This window comes from Panthera tigris, chromosome X (assembly GCF_018350195.1).
Source record: "Panthera tigris isolate Pti1 chromosome X, P.tigris_Pti1_mat1.1, whole genome shotgun sequence".
Lineage (NCBI taxonomy): Eukaryota > Metazoa > Chordata > Mammalia > Carnivora > Felidae > Panthera > Panthera tigris.
In genome coordinates, this window is record NC_056677.1 from 62920535 (window position 1) to 62944069 (window position 23535).

Consider the following 23535-nt stretch of genomic DNA (forward strand, 5'->3'; position numbering starts at 1 on the left):
TAAGGTTGCTTATGTTTGTGAGTGATTGTTTTATATATTTGGGGGCTCCCGTATTCAGCACATAGACATTTATAATTGTTAGTTCTTTTTGATGGATAGACGCTGTAATTATTATATAATGCCCTTCTTCGTCTCTTGTTACAGCCTTTAATTTAAAGTCTAGTTCGTCTGATATAAATATGGCTACTCCAGCTTTCTTTTGACTTCCAGTAGCATGATAAATAGTTCTCCATCCCCTCAGTTTCAATCTGAAAGGGTCCTCAGGTCTAAAATGAGTCGCTTGTAGACAGCAAATAGATGGGTCTTGTTTTTTTTATCCATTCTGATACCCTGTGTCTTTTGGTTGGCGCATTTAGTCCATTTACATTCAGTGTTATTATAGAAAGATACGGGTTTAGAGTCATTGTGGTGTCTGTAGGTTTCACGCTTGTACCGATGTCTCTGGTACTTTGTCTGACAGGATCCCCCTTAGGATCTCTTGTAGGGCTGGTTTAGTGGTGATGAATTCCTTCAGTTTTTGTTTGTTTGGGAAGACCTTTATCTCTCCTATTCTAAATGACAGATTAGCTGGATAGAGGATTCTCAGCTGCATATTTTTTTTCTGTTCATCACATTGAAGATTTCCTGCCATTCCTTTCTGGCCTGCCAAGTTTCAGTTTAGAGATCTGTCACTAGTCTTATTGGTCTCACTTTATATGTTAGAGCACGTTTATCCCTAGCTGCTTTCAAGATTGTCTCTTCATCCTTGTATTTTGCCAGTTTCACTATGTTATGTCATGCAGAAGATCGATTCAAGTTACGTCTGAAGGGAGTTCTCTGTGCCTCTTAGATTTCAATGCCTTTTGCCTTCCCCAGATCAGGGAATTTCTAAGCTATTATTTCTTCAAGTACACATTCAGTACCTTTCCCTCTCTCTTCCTCCTCTGGAATACCAATTATGCGTAGATTATTTCTCTTTAGTGCATCACTGAGTTCTCTAATTTTCCCCTCATACTCCTGGATTTTTTTAATCTCTCTTTTTCTCAGCTTCTTCTTTTTCCATAATTTTATCTTCTAGTTCACCTATTTTCTACTCTGCCTCTTCAATCCGAGCTGTGGTCGTCTCCATTTTATTTTGTAGCTCATTAATAGCCTTTTTTTAGCTCCTCCTGGCTGTTCCTTAGTCCCTTGATTTGTGTAACAATAGATTCTCTGCTGTCCTTTATACTGTTTTCAAGCCCAGCGATTAGTTTTATGACTATTATTCTAAATTCACTTTCTGTTACATTGTTTAAATCCTTTTTGATCAGTTCGTTAGCTGTCGTTATTTCCTGGAGGTTTTTTTGAGGGGAATTCTTCAGTTTTGTCATTTTGGAGAGTCCCTTGAGTGGTGTGGAACTGCAGGGCACTTCCCCTGTGCTGTCTCGAATAACTTGCGTTGGTGGGCAGGGCCGCAGTCAGACCTGATGTCTGCCCCCAGCCGACCGCTGGGGCCACAGTCAGAGTGGTGTGTACCTTCTCTTCCCCTCTCCTAGGGGCGGGATTCACTGTGAGGTGGCGTGGCCCATCTGGGCTACTTGCACAGTGCCAGGCTTGTGGTGCTGGGGATCTGGCTAATGTCAGGCTAATGCCAAGACATATTGTAGTTAAATTAGCAATATATAGAGATAAGGAAAAAAATCCTAAAGCAGCAAGAAAAAAAAGCCCCTAACTGACAAGGAAAGAGAAATAAGGTTAGCAGCAGGCCTCTCTACAGAAAGTTGGCACACCAGAAGCGAGTAGAATGATTTTTCAATGGGCTGAATGAGAAAAATATGCAGCCAAGAATACTCTATCCGTCAAGGCTGTCATTGTCCTTAAGAATAGAAGGAGAGGGGCACCTGGGTGGCTCAGTAGGTGAAATGTCTGACTTTGGCTCAGGTCATGATCTCACGGTTCATGAGTTTGAGCCCTACGTTGGGCTCTGTGCTGACAGCTCAGAGCCAGGAGGCTGCTTTGGATTCTGTGACACCCTCTCTCTCTGCCCCACCCCCGCTTGTGCTCTCTCTCTCTGTCTCTCAAATGAATAAACGTTAAAAAAGTTAAAAAAGAATAGAAAGAGAGGTAAAGAGTTTCCCTGACAACAAACAAACAACTAAAAGAGTTCGTAACCACTAAACCAGCTCTGCAAGAAATATTAAAGGGGACTCTCTGAGTGGGAAAGAAAAACCAAAAGCAACCAAGACTAGAAAGGAACAGAGAAAATATCCAGAAACAATGGCAAAACAAGTAATAAAATGGCACTACATTTATATCTATCAATAATCACTCTGAATGTAAGTGAACTAAATGCTCCAATCAAAAGACATACAGTATCAGAGTGGATAAAAAAACAAGACCCATCTCTATGCTGCCTACAAGAGGTATATTTTAGACTTAAAGACAATGGTAGATTGAAAGCCAGGGTATGGAGAACTATTTTTCATGGACATCAAAAGAGCCAGAGTATCCATATGTATATCAGACAAACTAGATTTTAAACCAAAGACTGTAACAGGAGACAAAGAAGTGCACTATATCATAATAAAGGGAACTATCCAACTATCCCCCACAATTCTGTTACAACAATGAACAGATGATCTAAACAAAAATCAACAAGGAAACGGTGGCTTTGAATGACACGCTGAGCCAGATGACCTTAACAGATATATTCAGAACATTTCATCCTAAAGCAGCAGAATATATATTCTCTTTGAGTGCACATAGAACAGTCTTCAGAATAGATAAGATAGTGGGTCACAAATCAGGCCTTAATAAATACACAAAGATTGATATCCTACCATGATATTTTCCAGCCACAATGCTATGAAACTTGAAGTCAACCACAAGAAAAAAATTGGAAAGACCACAAATACATGGAGGTTAAAGAACATCCTGCTGAATAATGAATGGGTTAACCAGAAAATTAAGGAAGAAATAAAAAAATACCTGGAAACAAATGAAAATAAAAACACGATCATCCAATACCTCAGGATGTACCAAAGCGGTCATAAGAAGGAAGTATATAGCAGTTAAGCCTATCTCAAGAAGGAAGAAGAAAAATCTCAAATATACAGCCTAACCTTACACCTAAAGGAGTTAGAAAAAGAACAACAAATGAAGCCTAAAGCCAGTGAAAGAAGGGAAATAATAAAGTTTAGAGAAGAAACAGATGATATAGAAATGAACAAAGAAACAGAACAGATCAATGAAAGCAGCAGCTTGTTCTCTGAAAGAATTAACAAAATGATAAATCCCTAGCCATACTTATAAAAAAGGAAAAAGAAATTACCTAAATAAATAAAATCATGAATGAGAGTGTAGAGATCACAATCAACACCACAGAAATACAATTATAAGAGAATATTATGAAAAATTATATTCCAACAAGTTGGGCAATCTGGGAGAAATGGACAAATTCCTAGAAACATATAAATTATCAAAACTAAAACAAGAAGAAATAGAAAATTTGAACAGATCAATAACCAGCAAAGAAATTGAATCAGTAAACAAAAATCTCCCAATAAACAAATCCCAGGGCCAGAAGGCTTCACAGGCAAATTCGGCAAAATATTGGAAGAAGATTTAAAACCTATTCTTCTCAAGCTGATCTAAAAAATAGAAATGGAAGGAAACTCCCAACTCATTCTATGAGGCCAGCATTAACTTGATTCCAAAACCAGACAAAGACCCACTAAAGAGAATTACGGGCCAATATCCCTGGTGAACATGGATGCAAAAATCCTCAATAAGGTACTAGAAAATTGAATTCAACAGTATATTTAAAGAATCATTCACCATATTCAAATGGGATTTATTCCTGGGCTGCAAGGGTGGTTCGATATTCATAAATCAATCAATGTGATACACCACATTAATAAAAGAAAGGATAAGAACCCTATTATCCTCTCAATAAGATGCAGAAAAAGCATTTGACAACATACATCATTCATGATAAAGCCCTCAACAAAGTAGGGATAGACAGACCATCCCTCAACATCATAAAGGCCATATGTGAAAGGCGCACAACTAATATCATCCTCATTGGGGAAAAACTGAGAGGTTTTTCTCTATGCTCAGAAACAAGACAGGGATGTCCACTTCACCTTTTATTTAACACAGTACTGGAAGTCCTAGCTTCAGCAATCAGATATCACAAAGAAGTAAAAGGCATCCAAATCAGCAAGGAAGAAGTCAAAATTTCACTATTCGCAGATGACATGATACTCTATATAGAAAACTTAAAGACTCCACCAAAAAATTGCTAGAACTGATACATGAATTCAGTAAAATCACAAGATACAAAATCAATGTACAGAAATATGTTGCATTTCTATACACCAATAATGAAGCAGCAGAAAGAGAAATCAAGGAATAGGTCCCATTTACAATTGCATCAAATACCATGATACCTAGGAATAAACCTAACCAGGGAGGAAAAAATCTGTACTCTGAAATCTATAGAACATTTACAAAAGAAATTAAAGCTGGCACAAAGAAATGGAAAAGCATTCCATGTTTATGGATTGGAAGAATAAATATTGTTAAAATGTGTACACTACCCTAAGCAATCTATACACTTAATGCAATCTCTATAAAAATTCCACAAACATTTTTCACAGAGCTAGAACAAGCAATGCTAAAATTTGTATGGAGCCACAACAGACCCTGAAGAGCCAAAGGAATGTTGAAAAGGAAAAGCAAAGCTGGAGGCATCACAATTTTGGACATCAAGTTATATTACAAAGCTGTAATGAACAAGACAGTATGGTATTGGCATAGAGACATACATATAGATCAATAGAACAGAATAGAAAACCCATAAATAGACCCACCATTACATGGTCAACTAGTCTTTGACAAAGTATGAAGGGATATCCAATGGAAAAGAAGACCATCTCTTCAACAAATATTGTTGGGAAACCTGGAGAGCAACATGCACAAGAATGAAACTGGACCACTTTCTTATACCATACACAAAAATAAGTTCAAAATGGATGAAAGGCCTAAATGTGAAAGAGGAAACGATCGAAATCTAGAGGAGAACACAGGCAGCAACCTCATTGACATTGGCCATAGCAACTTCTTACTAAATACATCTCCTGAGGCAAGCAAAACAAAAGCAAAAATGAGCCATTGGGACTTCATCAAGATAAAAAGCTTCTGCACAGCAGAGGAAACAATCAACAAAACTAAAAGGCAACCTTCAGAATAGGAGAAGATATTTGGAAACGGCATATCTGATTAAGGATCAGTATCCAAATTCTATAAGGAGCTTATCAAACTCAACAACAAAAAATCAAACAATCCTGTAAAGAAATGGGCAAAAGATATGACTAGAAATTTTTCCAAAGAAGACGAAGAATACGTGCAGACTGCTAACAGACACATGAAAAGATGCTCAACATCACTTATCATCAGGCAAATACAAATTAAAACTACAATAAGACATCACCTCACACCTGTGAGAATGAGTAAAATTAAGAATGCAGGAAACAGATTTTGGCGAGGATGCAGAGATAGAGGAACCCTCTTACACTGTTGGTGGGAATGCAAACTGGTGCGTCCACTCCGGAAAACAGAGTAGAGGTTCCTCAAAAAGTTAAAAATAGAACTACCCTGTGATCCAGCAATTGCAGTACTAAGTAATTACCCAAAAGATATAAAAATACTAATATGAAGGGATACTAATACTAATACTAATATGCTCGTTGATGTTATAGCAGCATTGTAAACAATAGCTAAATTATGGAAAGAGCCCAAATGTCCATCAGTTGGTGAATGGCTGAAGAAGTGGTATATATACACAATGGAATATTATTCAGCCATAAAAAGTATGAAATCTTGCCATTTACAATGACGTGGATAGATCTAGAGTGTATTATGCTAAGTGAAATAAGTCAGTCAGAGAAAGACAAATACCATATGATTTCACTCATATGTGAAATTTAAGAAACAAAACAGATGAACTTAGGGGGGAAAAGAGAGAGGCAAACCATAAGAGAGACTCTTAACTATAAAGAACAAACACCGTTTTGAGGGGTAGGTGGGTGGGGTGGTGGGCTAAATGGGTGGCACTTGTGATGAATACTGGATGTTATAAATGATGAATCACTATATTCTACTCCTGAAACTAATATTACACTGTATGTTTACTAACTAGAATTTAAATAAAAACTTGAAAAAAATTAATAAAGTTGTAGATATATTACTTTAAAAAATTAAAAAATAAAGTTGTAGATTTGTTACCTTAAAAAAATTAAAAAAGTGAAAAAAAAGAAAAATGGAGAAAGGATATAAATATGCAGGTCACTGAAAGAAAATCCCAAATGGCTACCAAATGTACTAAAAGATTCTCAAAAGCACAAATAGTCAGAAATATGTCAATAAGAGACTATGAGTGATCACTTTAAAGTTTATTTAATTTGAAAAACGGAGTATGCATACAAGCAGGGGAGAGAGAGAGAGAGAGACAGAGACAGAGAGACACAGAGAGAGTATCCCAAGTAGGCTCAACGGTTTCAGTGCAGAGTCCAATGCAGGGTTTGATCTCATGAACTGTGAGATCATAACCTGAGCTGAAATCAAGAGTTGGTTGCTTAACAGACCAAGCCACCCAGGCACCCCAAGAGATCACTTTAATACCACTAGAATTGCAAAAATGACAAAAGTGGATAATAGGAAGGGTTACTAATGTTGTAACTAGATGGGCCTTCTTGTGTACTATTCTTGAGAGTCTTAATGTTATAGACTTCCATAAGTGGCTTACTTGTAAAAGTTTTTCAATGTCATATTTTGTGATTCTATTCACAGATCCCTAAATATATCTTTTTGTGTGAATATGACAACATACACAAAGGAAGGAAAACAACCTAAGAGAAACAACAAGAGAAAGAAACAACCTGTTTCTCTCCTTCTTCTGTGTCTGCCAGTGATCTTGAGACAAAAAGTATAAGACTCATATAAAGATGCTAATGTTGGCCTAGAGTTAAGGCAAAAAAGGGTGGGGGGAATAACATTTTATTGAGTTCCATCATATAGTAGGCACCAAGATGGGCACTTCAAGTTGTCTGACTGAATGTATTCTATGTTATGAAGAAGTAGGTATTATTATCCTATTGTATGGATAAGGAAATAGGTTCAGAAAGGTTAAATAACTTGTCAAAGGACACAGATTGAAGCCCAAGTCTGTCTGGGCTGGTGTTTTTTCACTATGTTACCATGGGTCACTGTGGGAACAGGTTGAAACTGGGAAGCAAGGCTGGAGAAACTTTGTGCAGCAAACATCAGAAAGTAGACTGACAGACCTGAGTTTTTTGTAGTTGTATTTTTTCTGTGTACCAGGAATGCCATACACTGATACGGGGTTTAATTGCCTAAGAGATGTAAATGCAAATTGTGGTGAAATGAGTTGCTTTAAAGCAAGGACTCTGTATTCATTTACGTTAAGGATGAGATGACCTGTAAACCTTGTTTTTTTTTTTTTTTTTTTTTTTGCCCCTACCATGTATCTTTTAACTGGACTAAGACCCTAGACCCCCCCCCCAATTCATTTCCAGTGGTGTAATTTCAGGAATCACCCCAAACAGCAAGAGAGGTACTTTATTGTGCAAGGATGAGAGGAAGGTTGGGGAGCTTCTTTATTTTAATTAAATCAAATTTGTATTTGCTGCTTCTGCTTCTATGTGCTAACATGGAAGAAACAACACTGGTCTTTGCTGATACACATAGAGGTTGCTTTGGAAATGGATTTGTTTTGAAAGTTAACTTTAGGACAAATTGTTTTTCGTTTTCTTGAAGTGGCTATGAAATATTTATTAAGACAAATTTAAACTAAACACCATTTTCTTTTTTCGTTGCAGCAAAGTCAAAATGGAAGGACCATTTCTTAAAAAATGAGCATCACACGTGTAAAGGAATTTTGTGTATAATAGTAACTCCGATGCCTGGTGCTGACAAGATGGACTTAGAGAACCTCCTCCCTTCTCAACAGCTCTGCCTCACTTTAATTGGGCTTTCCTGACTGTCTTTGGCAGAGACAAAGTGTTCAGTAAATGTACACAGTATGAATTGAACATTCAACATGTGTTCTACATTTTGAAGGAAATTACCACCTTAACAGATGCCATTTGTGATATCTCTGGGTACACTACTCACCTCAGCTGGACACAGAACCAAATTCAGGTTCTTCCTCCATATTGCTTCACTACTTTGTCTGCTCTGGTAGACTTGCAACTGGAATGGAATTCCATTTGGAAGATTGATGAGAAGGCCTTTTGAGGACTTGAAATCCTGACCCGTTGAGTTTAGTAGAAAATAAGATTCAAAGTGTGAACAACTCCTTTGAGGAACTCTCCAACTTGTAGACTTTGTTCCTAGGATACAATCAGATTACCCATATTTACAAAAATGCCTTTGTACCTTTTGTCAAATTAAGATATTTAAGCTTATCTCAAAACTTTATTACTGATTTTCTCAATATTCTTAAAGCAGTCCAGTATCTTCCACACCTGGAATACTACGATATTACTAACAACAGCATCATCTTTTTGGACCACAGTCCCAGGCCACTGGTGTCCCTGACCCATCTGAGCCTGTAGGGGAACAAGCTAAGGGAACTAAATTTCTTTTCTCTGTCACTGCCTAATATGACCACTATGGATGTCTCTCAGAATAGCCATCAAGTCATCTGGAATGTGGATGTGGAAAGTCTACCCCAAATGAAGATCTTGAATCTGAGTGGAACATTGGTGAAACTGGAGATGCTTCCGGCCAAACACCTACAGAATCTAAGGAAAATCACCTTAACCAGGAGTTTAGGGGTGGTCACTTAAACTTGAACACAGTGTATCACCTCATCTGAATCTTACCCATATTAGAGATTTTTTTTTCAGAAAAATGCTACCAACACAGTGTGCATAGAGTGTCTTGCCAACTGTACCAGGTTTTTGTCAATTGACCTGAGCCAAAGCAGTGATCTGGCTCACCCCAGTGACAGTGAGTTTGATGCTACGCCCAACCTCCAAAGGCTGAATCTAAACAAGTGCCAACCATCTTTTGTCAGTAACAGGACCTAGAGTACCCCTCAGAACTTGAAATCCATAGACTTGAGCCAAAGAAGTTTAAAAGATTTCCAGATTTTGCATTTTCACCCTTGAGGTACCTACAATCTCTCTTTTTCTCTAGAAATCCCATCACAGAACTCAATAAGGTGGTCTTCTATGGGCTATAGTCATTGAAGGAACTCAACTTGGCTGAATGCTGAATAGTGAAAATTGACAGATACTCCTTTGCTTAGTTTCCAAACTTAGAGAGTTTAGACCTTGGAGGCAACAATATTCATACTCTGGAGCACAGACCCTTCAGTTTCTGAAGAAACTCCACGTTCTTATTCTCTCCCTAAACTGCCTGAAAGCTATAGAGAAGAATGCATTTTCTGCCATCACTTACCTCTGTAAACTTGAAGGGGCATACAATGTCTTGTCAAGTTTTCAGGCAGGCCTTTTCTTGGGCCTTGAAAATCTAGAATTTTTGAATCCCAGTCTTAATAAAATTACATATGAAACCACTGTGACTGCCATTTCCTCATTTATCAACCTCAAGTCTTTGAAACAACTCAACTTAGAAAGACAAGTACATGGGATTCAGGTTGTTCCAACCAACTTTTTCCCAAGGGCTAAATGCCTTACAGGAGCTACTCCTAGGAAAAAAATTATGGTTATTTCTAGACTACCTCCAATTTGACTTCCTGACCAATTTCACAAAGGTGGATATCTCAGGAGCAAAAGCCAGAGACCAAAATCTCTGTTTACATAATTTTTTTTTATTCTTAATACTAAAAAAGACTGAAAATGCTGTGCCTGGAAAATAACTTAGAGTCATTTACTTCTGGCATGTTCTCTGGCTTGGAAAGCTTTCAAGTCTTCTCTTTAAGATTTAACAACCTTAAAGTCATTAATCAATGTCATCTGGAGAATCTGAAGTCTCTTGATGTGCTTTGATCTCTATGAGAACAAATTTCAGTGCAACTGTAACAATGTGTGGTTAAAGAACTGATCAATAAACACAGCAAATGTCCATATCCCATACTTCTGAAGTTACCCCTGTTAGCAGCCAAATACCCAGAATCTCTTGATAATTTTTGATAATGCTATGTCTAATTTTGACCGAGAAAGTGTTTACCTCTTCTGTTCCTTCAGTCTGGTCCTCACACCAGACTGGTCTTCTCTTGGTCCAGTGCCAATATGACTTCATGTCTATGGTATGGGGTCTACCTGTTTCAAGCCTGGCACCTGATCAAGTGGCATAGGACATTTGGGCTCTTTCCATACTTTGGCTATTGTCAATACTGCTGTTATAAACATTGGAGTGTATGTGCCCCTTTGAAACAACATACCTGTATCCCCTGGATAAATATGTAGTAGTGCAATTGCTGGCTTGTAGGATAGTTCTATTTTTTATTTTTGAGGAACCTTCATACTGTTTTCCAGAGTGGCTGCACCAGTTTGCATTCCCACCAGCAGTGCAAAAGAGATCCTCTTTCTCCACATCCCTGCCAACATCTGTTGTTACCCGAGTTGTTAATGTTAGCCATTCTGGCAGGTGTGAGGTGGTATCTCATTGTGGTTTTGATTTGTATTTCCCTGATGATGAGTGATGTTGAGTATTTTTTCAGGTGCCATTTGACCATCTGGAGGTCTTCTTTGGAGAAGTGTCTGTTCATGTCTTTTGCCCATTTCTACACTGGATTATTTGTTTTTTGGGGGTTGAGTTTGATAAGGTCTTTATAGATTTTGGATACTAACCCTTTATCTGTCCCATTCTGTCAGTTGCCTTTTAGTTTTTCTGATTGTTTTATTCTCTGTGCAGAAGCTTTTTATTTTGATGAGGTCTCAATAGTTCATTTTTGCTTTTATTTCCCTTGCCTCCAGGGATGTGTTGAGTAAGAAGTTGCTGCGGCCAAGATCAAAGCGGTTTTTGCTTGTGTTCTCCTCAAGGATTTTGATGGCCTCCTGTTTACATTGAGGCTTTTCATCCATTTTGCGTTTATTTTTGTGTATGGTGTAAGAAAGTGGTGCAGATTCATTCTTCTGCATGTCACTGTCTAGTTTTCCCAGCACCACTTGCTGAAGAGATTGTCTTTACTCCATTGGATATTCTTCCCTGCTTTGTCAAAGATTAGTTGGCCATATGTTTGTGGGTCCATTTCTGGGTTCTCTCTTCTGTTCCATTGATCTGAGAGTCTGTTCTTATGCCAGTACCATACTATCTTGATGGTTACTGCTTTGTAATACAGCTTGAAGTCCATCAGATCTTTTTAATAAATTTAGTTTAATCTATTTCTACCTTTACTGGCAAAGGAAAAGTACTCTTTTTCTCATATATTTTTTTTTCTGTTCCAATTTAAACCTCTTATTACTTTAGATTAGTTGACAGGGAAATTAGCTATGTAATCATTTCCAAATATATTTTTTATTTATTTTTATTTATTTTTTTATTTTATTATTATTTTTTTATTTTTTTATTTTTTAATATATGAAATTTACTGTCAAATTGGTTTCCATACAACACCCAGTGCTCATCCCAAAAGGTGCTCTCCTCAATACCCATCACCCACCCTGCCCTCCCTCCCACCCCCCATCAACCCTCAGTTTGTTCTCAGTTTTTAAGAGTCTCTTATGCTTTGGCTCTCTCCCACTCTAACCTCTTTTTTTTTTCTCCTTCCCCTCCCCCATGGGTTTCTGTTACGTTTCTCAGGATCCACATAAGAGTGAAACCATATGGTATCTGTCTTTCTCTGTATGGCTTATTTCACTTAGCATCACACTCTCCAGTTCCATCCACGTTGCTACAAAAGGCCATATTTCATTTTTTCTCATTGCCACGTAGTATTCCATTGTGTATATAAACCACAATTTCTTTATCCATTCATCAGTTGATGGACATTTCGGCTCTTTCCATAATTTAGCTATTGTTGAGAGTGCTGCTATAAACATTGGGGTACAAATGCCCCTATGCATCAGTACTCCTGTATCCCTTGGATAAATTCCTAGCAGTGCTATTGCTGGGTCATAGGGTAGGTCTATTTTTAATTTTCTGAGGAACCTCCACACTGCTTTCCAGAGCGGCTGCACCAATTTGCATTCCCACCAACAGTGCAAGAGGGTTCCTGTTTCTCCACATCCTCTCCAGCATCTATAGTCTCCTGATTTGTTCATTTTGGCCACTCTGACTGGCGTGAGGTGGTATCTGAGTGTGGTTTTGATTTGTATTTCCCTGATAAGGAGCGACGTTGAACATCTTTTCATGTGCCTGTTGGCCATCTGGATGTCTTCTTTAGAGAAGTGTCTATTCATGTTTTCTGCCCATTTCTTCACTGGGTTATCCAAATATATTTTTTAAAACATTACAGTCCCAAATGGCTTCATTTGAAAATTCCTATAATTCTAGCAATTTGTTATAGGAAATTAATTTCCCTATATCCCATCTAGGTAAGTATTTGACACATGTAAATACATAATGCAAACTTTTATATAATGTGTATGCTTTGAATTGCTTCTCTGATCCCTTCCAAAACTAAAACAACCGGATTGACAGAAACACCATTTTATCTGTGATGGTGCTGGTATTTGTTTTTAATACCAAGACAATACTATTTCTTTTATTAGATGACCACAGAGACTGCAAAAAGAATTTTGTTCAAAGAACTAATCATACTCTTAATTAATTAATATTCTGTGGGAAAATAACCACTGGTTTCCTATTTGGAGACTTAAGTTGTGAGAGTCAAAGCCCACTCACTTGGCTGGTAGTCACAATCAGGGCCAGCTTCATAGGTGTGTGACTAGTGCAGTCACACAGGGACTCACACTAAGAAGGTTCCTGTTCTTGGTTTAATGCTCTGCCACCTGAGCCTTGAAACGTTGAAGAATTTTTGGATAAGTGGCCCTGCATTTTCATTTTACATTGGGCCCTGAAATTTATGTTGCTGGTCCTAAATACACAGAAGAACACTGCTGTTCATCTGGTTTCCTAGAGAGGTGTATAAAATTTAGTCTGTTCCAGTATGACTGCCTCATTATTTCAAAAACAAAACCAGTTCAAATTATCACCTTTTGTGCCAAGAAACACTATACACATATGGATCTAAGTGCATTTTCCTACAAGGTCGCAGCTATCATACTCTTTGTGGAATTGTGCCCCTCACATTACACAATATAGTTTCAAGGAATCCTATACTTGCCATTGACTGGCATGCTGTCCAAAGATCTTAGTCTTCTATCATTTTCACTTATTAATTACATGGAAGGATAATTTATGGAGATGTTTTTGTTCTGTTTTTCCTGCTGTGAAAGAATCAGGAAGAATGAGAACTATAGGTCCCCCTATCCAAAGGGAACATGTTCCTATGCCTACTGAAATTATGTGGAAACAACCTTTCCACGTTTTAGTTTGTTTAGATCATGCCAGGTATGTAGGGGGAGAGTAAAGTGGGATGGAACAGGGAATAGAGTGGTGGCTGAAGCAGACAGAGAAGTGAATATTACCCAAGACCAGAAAAAGAACAAAGGTCCCACCTTGAGTGGTGGAATCCAAGACCCACTCCATCTCCGGGAAGGTGATAGGACTTCAAAAGGGAATGGCTGTGTCCAATTTCAGCAAAAACACAGTGCCAAGCATAGCCCGGAGGCCAAAGAGCCCTCAGACATCAGGGATACAGCTTTAATGAGTATAAAAGTGATAATTGATGTGGACCAAAGACTGGAGAAACTGCCCCAACATTTTTTTTCTCAGGATGCAAAAATGAGTCAGTTTTTTTAAAGAGTCAGTTTTATTTTTCACTCCTGAACACTTCTTTTCTACAAAAGTCCTCTACAATTTTTTTCTTTATGCAAGAATAGGAGGTGTTAGTGGGTGAGATTGAGGAGCCCATAATGCCTGTGATAGAATTTTCCACCAGTCTAGCATAAGAAGGCCTAGAAATCAGTTATCATTTGATTTAAAGAAAATTAAGTAATGTGATATTTCTTTCATGTCCCATGTGACAGTTGCAAATTATCTCCTACAACAATGTAATATTTAGTATACAAAAATACACCTGCTGACTCACAATTTCCCATAAAAATGTCCTTAGATTTTTTGCTAACAGTTTAACAAAAGTCCAATCCAAAACATTCCAACCTCTCCTCACACAGAGAGCCATTTATGTTGCAGAGAGGCCTGGCCCACTGAGGTAAACATTTGGTTACCTTAACTCCTAAAAATTCTTCCCTTTGGAGCCTTTTCTTTAACAAACTCTTCCTAGAGTTTTAGGGATAAGGGGAAGATTGGAGAAGGAAGCCAAGGGCAAAGGACCAAGCCCTTATGGAGAGGAGATCAAATAAGGACAATGTTGGTTCCCTACTATTCACACTACAGGATGATCTTTAGGTCACTATAGTTCCTCTTCTTCAAGGACTTTGTAGCACTTTTCCCTAATACCATAGCCATGGCCCCCATGCTGAGTTTCGCTTCTAATAGGCATTGCCTGCTACAGGACACTGGTGTGTCTGGTGCCTGTGTCTTGGGCTCTGACTTAGAGGAAAAAGTTGACTTTTGAATCTTATGCCCTAAAAAAGAATGCACCAGATTTTTAACATTTTTCTTCTGCTTTTATTGACCCTGTATGAGGTTTTTCTGTTCTTACAGGTTTTTAGAAGGAGTACAGTTCAATCTTGATAGGAACTGATTTGGATAAACTAGCTGAGCAATGTTCTCAGGCACATGTGAGGGCCCTCCTGTTCACCAGACTTTCAGGTGACTTGTCTCCCAAGCCTTCCTCTTTTTAAAAAATTCATTTATCTAGAGAGAGAGTGTATGAGCAGGGGAGGGTCAGAGAGAGGGGAAGAGAGAGAATCCCAATCAGGCTCCACATTATCAGTGCAGAGCCCAACAACAGGACTCAATCTCACAAACCATGAGATCATGAACCAAGCCAAAGTCAAGAGTCAGGTGCTTAATTGACTGAGCCACACAGGTGCTCCTCCCAAGCCTTCCTCTTAATAAAATAGATTAATAGTGGGGACACTAGTCCTGACATTTCCTCAAGTAGCTCCATTCACTCTTCAAGTTGCATGATGGACATTAACCAAATGATCCTGGGTCTCATGGTCATGAGTAGCCCATGCCTCTTTCCCTTCAGTCACTCTTTTAGCCTATACACACCTTGGGCAACATTGGAATTGTGGTCACAAAGACTTCTAGACGCTCAGCCACAGTTAGCTGCGTGTTGTATTTCTCCACAGATATTTTGTCTCTTGCATTTCTAATATGACCCCAGAAGAGTAGCCTCTCATGAGCACTGTCTTTCCAGGTAATAAATATCTGCCTCTTCACAAGTTTCCTGAGTTGGTGATAGATGAGTAACTTATAGTTTTGGATCTGTTCCAGGAAGATCAAGATGATAACATCCTCATGCTCATAAAACATCTCGATGTTGGCCAGTTATATTTCAAGTCGACACTATTCACTGTGCAGGTAATGGTCATTGACCACACACAAAGTCTTCCAGCTAGTGTTGATGGCATTGTGGATGTTCTCAAAGATTTCTATACCTGTTTCAAAGTGCCAGTGGTGAATACAGAGCTTAAAGGTGGGCTAGCTACCTCCTTCTAGGGCTAGAACAACTTCTTCATCTAGCCCTTCATATACCTACCAGTCAGCAGTGGCTATGAAAGAGACAAATCCATGATATATGAACTCGGTCCTATGCCACTTGATCAGGTGCCAGGCTTGAAACAGGTAGACCCCATACCATAGACATGAAGTCATATTGGCACTGGACCAAGAGAAGACCAGTCTGGTGTGAGGACCAGACTGAAGGAACAGAAGAGGTAAACACTTTCTCGGTCAAAATTAGACATAGCATTATCAAAAATTATCAAGAGATTCTGGGTATTTGGCTGCTAACAGGGGTAACTTCAGAAGTATGGGATATGGACATTTGCTGTGTTTATTGATCAGTTCTTTAACCACACATTGTTACAGTTGCACTGAAATTTGTTCTCATAGAGATCAAAGCACATCAAGAGACTTCAGATTCTCCAGATGACATTGATTAATGACTTTAAGGTTGTTAAATCTTAAAGAGAAGACTTGAAAGCTTTCCAAGCCAGAGAACATGCCAGAAGTAAATGACTCTAAGTTATTTTCCAGGCACAGCATTTTCAGTCTTTTTTAGTATTAAGAATAAAAAAAAATTATGTAAACAGAGATTTTGGTCTCTGGCTTTTGCTCCTGAGATATCCACCTTTGTGAAATTGGTCAGGAAGTCAAATTGGAGGTAGTCTAGAAATAACCATAATTTTTTTCCTAGGAGTAGCTCCTGTAAGGCATTTAGCCCTTGGGAAAAAGTTGGTTGGAACAACCTGAATCCCATGTACTTGTCTTTCTAAGTTGAGTTGTTTCAAAGACTTGAGGTTGATAAATGAGGAAATGGCAGTCACAGTGGTTTCATATGTAATTTTATTAAGACTGGGATTCAAAAATTCTAGATTTTCAAGGCCCAAGAAAAGGCCTGCCTGAAAACTTGACAAGACATTGTATGCCCCTTCAAGTTTACAGAGGTAAGTGATGGCAGAAAATGCATTCTTCTCTATAGCTTTCAGGCAGTTTAGGGAGAGAATAAGAACGTGGAGTTTCTTCAGAAACTGAAGGGTCTGTGCTCCAGAGTATGAATATTGTTGCCTCCAAGGTCTAAACTCTCTAAGTTTGGAAACTAAGCAAAGGAGTATCTGTCAATTTTCACTATTCAGCATTCAGCCAAGTTGAGTTCCTTCAATGACTATAGCCCATAGAAGACCACCTTATTGAGTTCTGTGATGGGATTTCTAGAGAAAAAGAGAGATTGTAGGTACCTCAAGGGTGAAAATGCAAAATCTGGAAATCTTTTAAACTTCTTTGGCTCAAGTCTATGGATTTCAAGTTCTGAGGGGTACTCTAGGTCCTGTTACTGACAAAAGATGGTTGGCACTTGTTTAGATTCAGCCTTTGGAGGTTGGGCGTAGCATCAAACTCACTGTCACTGGGGTGAGCCAGATCACTGCTTTGGCTCAGGTCAATTGACAAAAACCTGGTACAGTTGGCAAGACACTCTATGCACACTGTGTTGGTAGCATTTTTCTGAAAAAAAAATCTCTAATATGGGTAAGATTCAGATGAGGTGATACACTGTGTTCAAGTTTAAGTGACCACCCCTAAACTCCTGGTTAAGGTGATTTTCCTTAGATTCTGTAGGTGTTTGGCCGGAAGCATCTCCAGTTTCACCAATGTTCCACTCAGATTCAAGATCTTCATTTGGGGTAGACTTTCCACATCCACATTCCAGATGACTTGATGGCTATTCTGAGAGACATCCATAGTGGTCATATTAGGCAGTGACAGAGAAAAGAAATTTAGTTCCCTTAGCTTGTTCCCCTACAGGCTCAGATGGGTCAGGGACACCAGTGGCCTGGGACTGTGGTCCAAAAAGATGATGCTGTTGTTAGTAATATCGTAGTATTCCAGGTGTGGAAGATACTGGACTGCTTTAAGAATATTGAGAAAATCAGTAATAAAGTTTTGAGATAAGCTTAAATATCTTAATTTGACAAAAGGTACAAAGGCATTTTTGTAAATATGGGTAATCTGATTGTATCCTAGGAACAAAGTCTACAAGTTGGAGAGTTCCTCAAAGGAGTTGTTCACACTTTGAATCTTATTTTCTACTAAACTCAACGGGTCAGGATTTCAAGTCCTCAAAAGGCCTTCTCATCAATCTTCCAAATGGAATTCCATTCCAGTTGCAAGTCTACCAGAGCAGACAAAGTAGTGAAGCAATATGGAGGAAGAACCTGAATTTGGTTCTGTGTCCAGCTGAGGTGAGTAGTGTACCCAGAGATATCACAAATGGCATCTGTTAAGGTGGTAATTTCCTTCAAAATGTAGAACACATGTTGAATGTTCAATTCATACTGTGTACATTTACTGAACACTTTGTCTCTGCCAAAGACAGTCAGGAAAGCCCAATTAAAGTGAGGCAGAGCTGTTGAGAAGGGAGGAGGTTCTCTAAGTCCATCTTGTCAGCACCAGGCATCGGAGTTACTATTATACACAAAATTCCTTTACACGTGTGATGCTCATTTTTTAAGAAATGGTCCTTCCATTTTGACTTTGCTGCAACGAAAAAAGAAAATGGTGTTTAGTTTAAATTTGTCTTAATAAATATTTCATAGCCACTTCAAGAAAACGAAAAACAATTTGTCCTAAAGTTAACTTTCAAAACAAATCCATTTCCAAAGCAACCTCTATGTGTATCAGCAAAGACCAGTGTTGTTTCTTCCATGTTAGCACATAGAAGCAGAAGCAGCAAATACAAATTTGATTTAATTAAAATAAAGAAGCTCCCCAACCTTCCTCTCATCCTTGCACAATAAAGTACCTCTCTTGCTGTTTGGGGTGATTCCTGAAATTACACCACTGGAAATGAATTGGGGGGGGGGGTCTAGGGTCTTAGTCCAGTTAAAAGATACATGGTAGGGGCAAAAAAAAAAAAAAAAAAAAAAACAAGGTTTACAGGTCATCTCATCCTTAACGTAAATGAATACAGAGTCCTTGCTTTAAAGCAACTCATTTCACCACAATTTGCATTTACATCTCTTAGGCAATTAAACCCCGTATCAGTGTATGGCATTCCTGGTACACAGAAAAAATACAACTACAAAAAACTCAGGTCTGTCAGTCTACTTTCTGATGTTTGCTGCACAAAGTTTCTCCAGCCTTGCTTCCCAGTTTCAACCTGTTCCCACAGTGACCCATGGTAACATAGTGAAAAAACACCAGCCCAGACAGACTTGGGCTTCAATCTGTGTCCTTTGACAAGTTATTTAACCTTTCTGAACCTATTTCCTTATCCATACAATAGGATAATAATACCTACTTCTTCATAACATAGAATACATTCAGTCAGACAACTTGAAGTGCCCATCTTGGTGCCTACTATATGATGGAACTCAATAAAATGTTATTCCCCCCACCCTTTTTTGCCTTAACTCTAGGCCAACATTAGCATCTTTATATGAGTCTTATACTTTTTGTCTCAAGATCACTGGCAGACACAGAAGAAGGAGAGAAACAGGTTGTTTCTTTCTCTTGTTGTTTCTCTTAGGTTGTTTTCCTTCCTTTGTGTATGTTGTCATATTCACACAAAAAGATATATTTAGGGATCTGTGAATAGAATCACAAAATATGACATTGAAAAACTTTTACAAGTAAGCCACTTATGGAAGTCTATAACATTAAGACTCTCAAGAATAGTACACAAGAAGGCCCATCTAGTTACAACATTAGTAACCCTTCCTATTATCCACTTTTGTCATTTTTGCAATTCTAGTGGTATTAAAGTGATCTCTTGGGGTGCCTGGGTGGCTTGGTCTGTTAAGCAACCAACTCTTGATTTCAGCTCAGGTTATGATCTCACAGTTCATGAGATCAAACCCTGCATTGGACTCTGCACTGAAACCGTTGAGCCTACTTGGGATACTCTCTCTGTGTCTCTCTGTCTCTGTCTCTCTCTCTCTCTCTCCCCTGCTTGTATGCATACTCCGTTTTTCAAATTAAATAAACTTTAAAGTGATCACTCATAGTCTCTTATTGACATATTTCTGACTATTTGTGCTTTTGAGAATCTTTTAGTACATTTGGTAGCCATTTGGGATTTTCTTTCAGTGACCTGCATATTTATATCCTTTCTCCATTTTTCTTTTTTTTCACTTTTTTAATTTTTTTAAGGTAACAAATCTACAACTTTATTTTTTAATTTTTTAAAGTAATATATCTACAACTTTATTAATTTTTTTCAAGTTTTTATTTAAATTCTAGTTAGTAAACATACAGTGTAATATTAGTTTCAGGAGTAGAATATAGTGATTCATCATTTATAACATCCAGTATTCATCACAAGTGCCACCCATTTAGCCCACCACCCCACCCACCTACCCCTCAAAACGGTGTTTGTTCTTTATAGTTAAGAGTCTCTCTTATGGTTTGCCTCTCTCTTTTCCCCCCTAAGTTCATCTGTTTTGTTTCTTAAATTTCACATATGAGTGAAATCATATGGTATTTGTCTTTCTCTGACTGACTTATTTCACTTAGCATAATACACTCTAGATCTATCCACGTCATTGTAAATGGCAAGATTTCATACTTTTTATGGCTGAATAATATTCCATTGTGTATATATACCACTTCTTCAGCCATTCACCAACTGATGGACATTTGGGCTCTTTCCATAATTTAGCTATTGTTTACAATGCTGCTATAACATCAACGAGCATATTAGTATTAGTATTAGTATCCCTTCATATTAGTATTTTTATATCTTTTGGGTAATTACTTAGTACTGCAATTGCTGGATCACAGGGTAGTTCTATTTTTAACTTTTTGAGGAACCTCTACTCTGTTTTCCGGAGTGGACGCACCAGTTTGCATTCCCACCAACAGTGTAAGAGGGTTCCTCTATCTCTGCATCCTCGCCAAAATCTGTTTCCTGCATTCTTAATTTTACTCATTCTCACAGGTGTGAGGTGATGTCTTATTGTAGTTTTAATTTGTATTTGCCTGATGATAAGTGATGTTGAGCATCTTTTCATGTGTCTGTTAGCAGTCTGCACGTATTCTTCGTCTTCTTTGGAAAAATTTCTAGTCATATCTTTTGCCCATTTCTTTACAGGATTGTTTGATTTTTTGTTGTTGAGTTTGATAAGCTCCTTATAGAATTTGGATACTGATCCTTAATCAGATATGCCGTTTCCAAATATCTTCTCCTATTCTGAAGGTTGCCTTTTAGTTTTGTTGATTGTTTCCTCTGCTGTGCAGAAGCTTTTTATCTTGATGAAGTCCCAATGGCTCATTTTTGCTTTTGTTTTGCTTGCCTCAGGAGATGTATTTAGTAAGAAGTTGCTATGGCCAATGTCAATGAGGTTGCTGCCTGTGTTCTCCTCTAGATTTCGATCGTTTCCTCTTTCACATTTAGGCCTTTCATCCATTTTGAACTTATTTTTGTGTATGGTATAAGAAAGTGGTCCAGTTTCATTCTTGTGCATGTTGCTCTCCAGGTTTCCCAACAATATTTGTTGAAGAGATGGTCTTCTTTTCCATTGGATATCCCTTCATACTTTGTCAAAGACTAGTTGACCATGTAATGGTGGGTCTATTTATGGGTTTTCTATTCTGTTCTATTGATCTATATGTATGTCTCTATGCCAATACCATACTGTCTTGTTCATTACAGCTTTGTAATATAACTTGATGTCCAAAATTGTGATGCCTCCAGCTTTGCTTTTCCTTTTCAACATTCCTTTGGCTCTTCAGGGTCTGTTGTGGCTCCATACAAATTTTAGCATTGCTTGTTCTAGCTCTGTGAAAAATGTTTGTGGAATTTTTATAGAGATTGCATTAAGTGTATAGATTGCTTAGGGTAGTGTACACATTTTAACAATATTTATTCTTCCAATCCATAAACATGGAATGCTTTTCCATTTCTTTGTGCCAGCTTTAATTTCTTTTGTAAATGTTCTATAGATTTCAGAGTACAGATTTTTTCCTCCCTGGTTAGGTTTATTCCTAGGTATCATGGTATTTGATGCAATTGTAAATGGGACCTATTCCTTGATTTCTCTTTCTGCTGCTTCATTATTGGTGTATAGAAATGCAACATATTTCTGTACATTGATTTTGTATCTTGTGATTTTACTGAATTCATGTATCAGTTCTAGCAATTTTTTGGTGGAGTCTTTAAGTTTTCTATATAGAGTATCATGTCATCTGCGAATAGTGAAATTTTGACTTCTTCCTTGCTGATTTGGATGCCTTTTACTTCTTTGTGATATCTGATTGCTGAAGCTAGGACTTCCAGTACTGTGTTAAATAAAAGGTGAAGTGGACATCCCTGTCTTGTTTCTGAGCATAGAGAAAAACCTCTCAGTTTTTCCCCAATGAGGATGATATTAGTTGTGCGCCTTTCACATATGGCCTTTATGATGTTGAGGGATGGTCTGTCTATCCCTACTTTGTTGAGGGCTTTATCATGAATGATGTATGTTGTCAAATGCTTTTTCTGCATCTTATTGAGAGGATAATAGGGTTCTTATCCTTTCTTTTATTAATGTGGTGTATCACATTGATTGATTTATGAATATCGAACCACCCTTGCAGCCCAGGAATAAATCCCATTTGAATATGGTGAATGATTCTTTAAATATACTGTTGAATTCAATTTTCTAGTACCTTATTGAGGATTTTTGCATCCATGTTCACCAGGGATATTGGCCCGTAATTCTCTTTAGTGGGTCTTTGTCTGGTTTTGGAATCAAGTTAATGCTGGCCTCATAGAATGAGTTGGGAGTTTCCTTCCATTTCTATTTTTTAGATCAGCTTGAGAAGAATAGGTTTTAAATCTTCTTCCAATATTTTGCCGAATTTGCCTGTGAAGCCTTCTGGCCCTGGGATTTGTTTATTGGGAGATTTTTGTTTACTGATTCAATTTCTTTGCTGGTTATTGATCTGTTCAAATTTTCTATTTCTTCTTGTTTTAGTTTTGATAATTTATATGTTTCTAGGAATTTGTCCATTTCTCCCAGATTGCCCAACTTGTTGGAATATAATTTTTCATAATATTCTCTTATAATTGTATTTCTGTGGTGTTGATTGTGATCTCTACACTCTCATTCATGATTTTATTTATTTAGGTAATTTCTTTTTCCTTTTTTATAAGTATGGCTAGGGATTTATCATTTTGTTAATTCTTTCAGAGAACAAGCTGCTGCTTTCATTGATCTGTTCTGTTTCTTTGTTCATTTCTATATCATCTGTTTCTTCTCTAAACTTTATTATTTCCCTTCTTTCACTGGCTTTAGGCTTCATTTGTTGTTCTTTTTCTAACTCCTTTAGGTGTAAGGTTAGGCTGTATATTTGAGATTTTTCTTCTTCCTTCTTGAGATAGGCTTAACTGCTATATACTTCCTTCTTATGACCGCTTTGGTACATCCTGAGGTATTGGATGATCGTGTTTTTATTTTCATTTGTTTCCAGGTATTTTTTTATTTCTTCCTTAATTTTCTGGTTAACCCATTCATTATTCAGCAGGATGTTCTTTAACCTCCATGTATTTGTGGTCTTTCCAATTTTTTTCTTGTGGTTGACTTCAAGTTTCATAGCATTGTGGCTGGAAAATATCATGGTAGGATATCAATCTTTGTGTATTTATTAAGGCCTGATTTGTGACCCACTATCTTATCTATTCTGAAGACTGTTCTATGTGCACTCAAAGAGAATATATATTCTGCTGCTTTAGGATGAAATGTTCTGAATATATCTGTTAAGGTCATCTGGCTCAGCGTGTCATTCAAAGCCACCGTTTCCTTGTTGATTTTTGTTTAGATCATCTGTTCATTGTTGTAACAGAATTGTGGGGGATAGTTGGATAGTTCCCTTTATTATGATATAGTGCACTTCTTTGTCTCC

General features: G+C 37.7%; 2 pseudogenes; one reads left to right on the top strand and one right to left on the bottom strand.

The window, feature by feature from the left end:
• Positions 1-14725, top strand: part of LOC122235272 — a 35961-nt pseudogene extending 21236 nt beyond the window's left edge.
• Positions 14726-15186: 461 nt separating this feature from the next.
• The window catches only part of LOC102965471, a 71565-nt pseudogene continuing 63216 nt past the window's right edge, over positions 15187-23535 (bottom strand).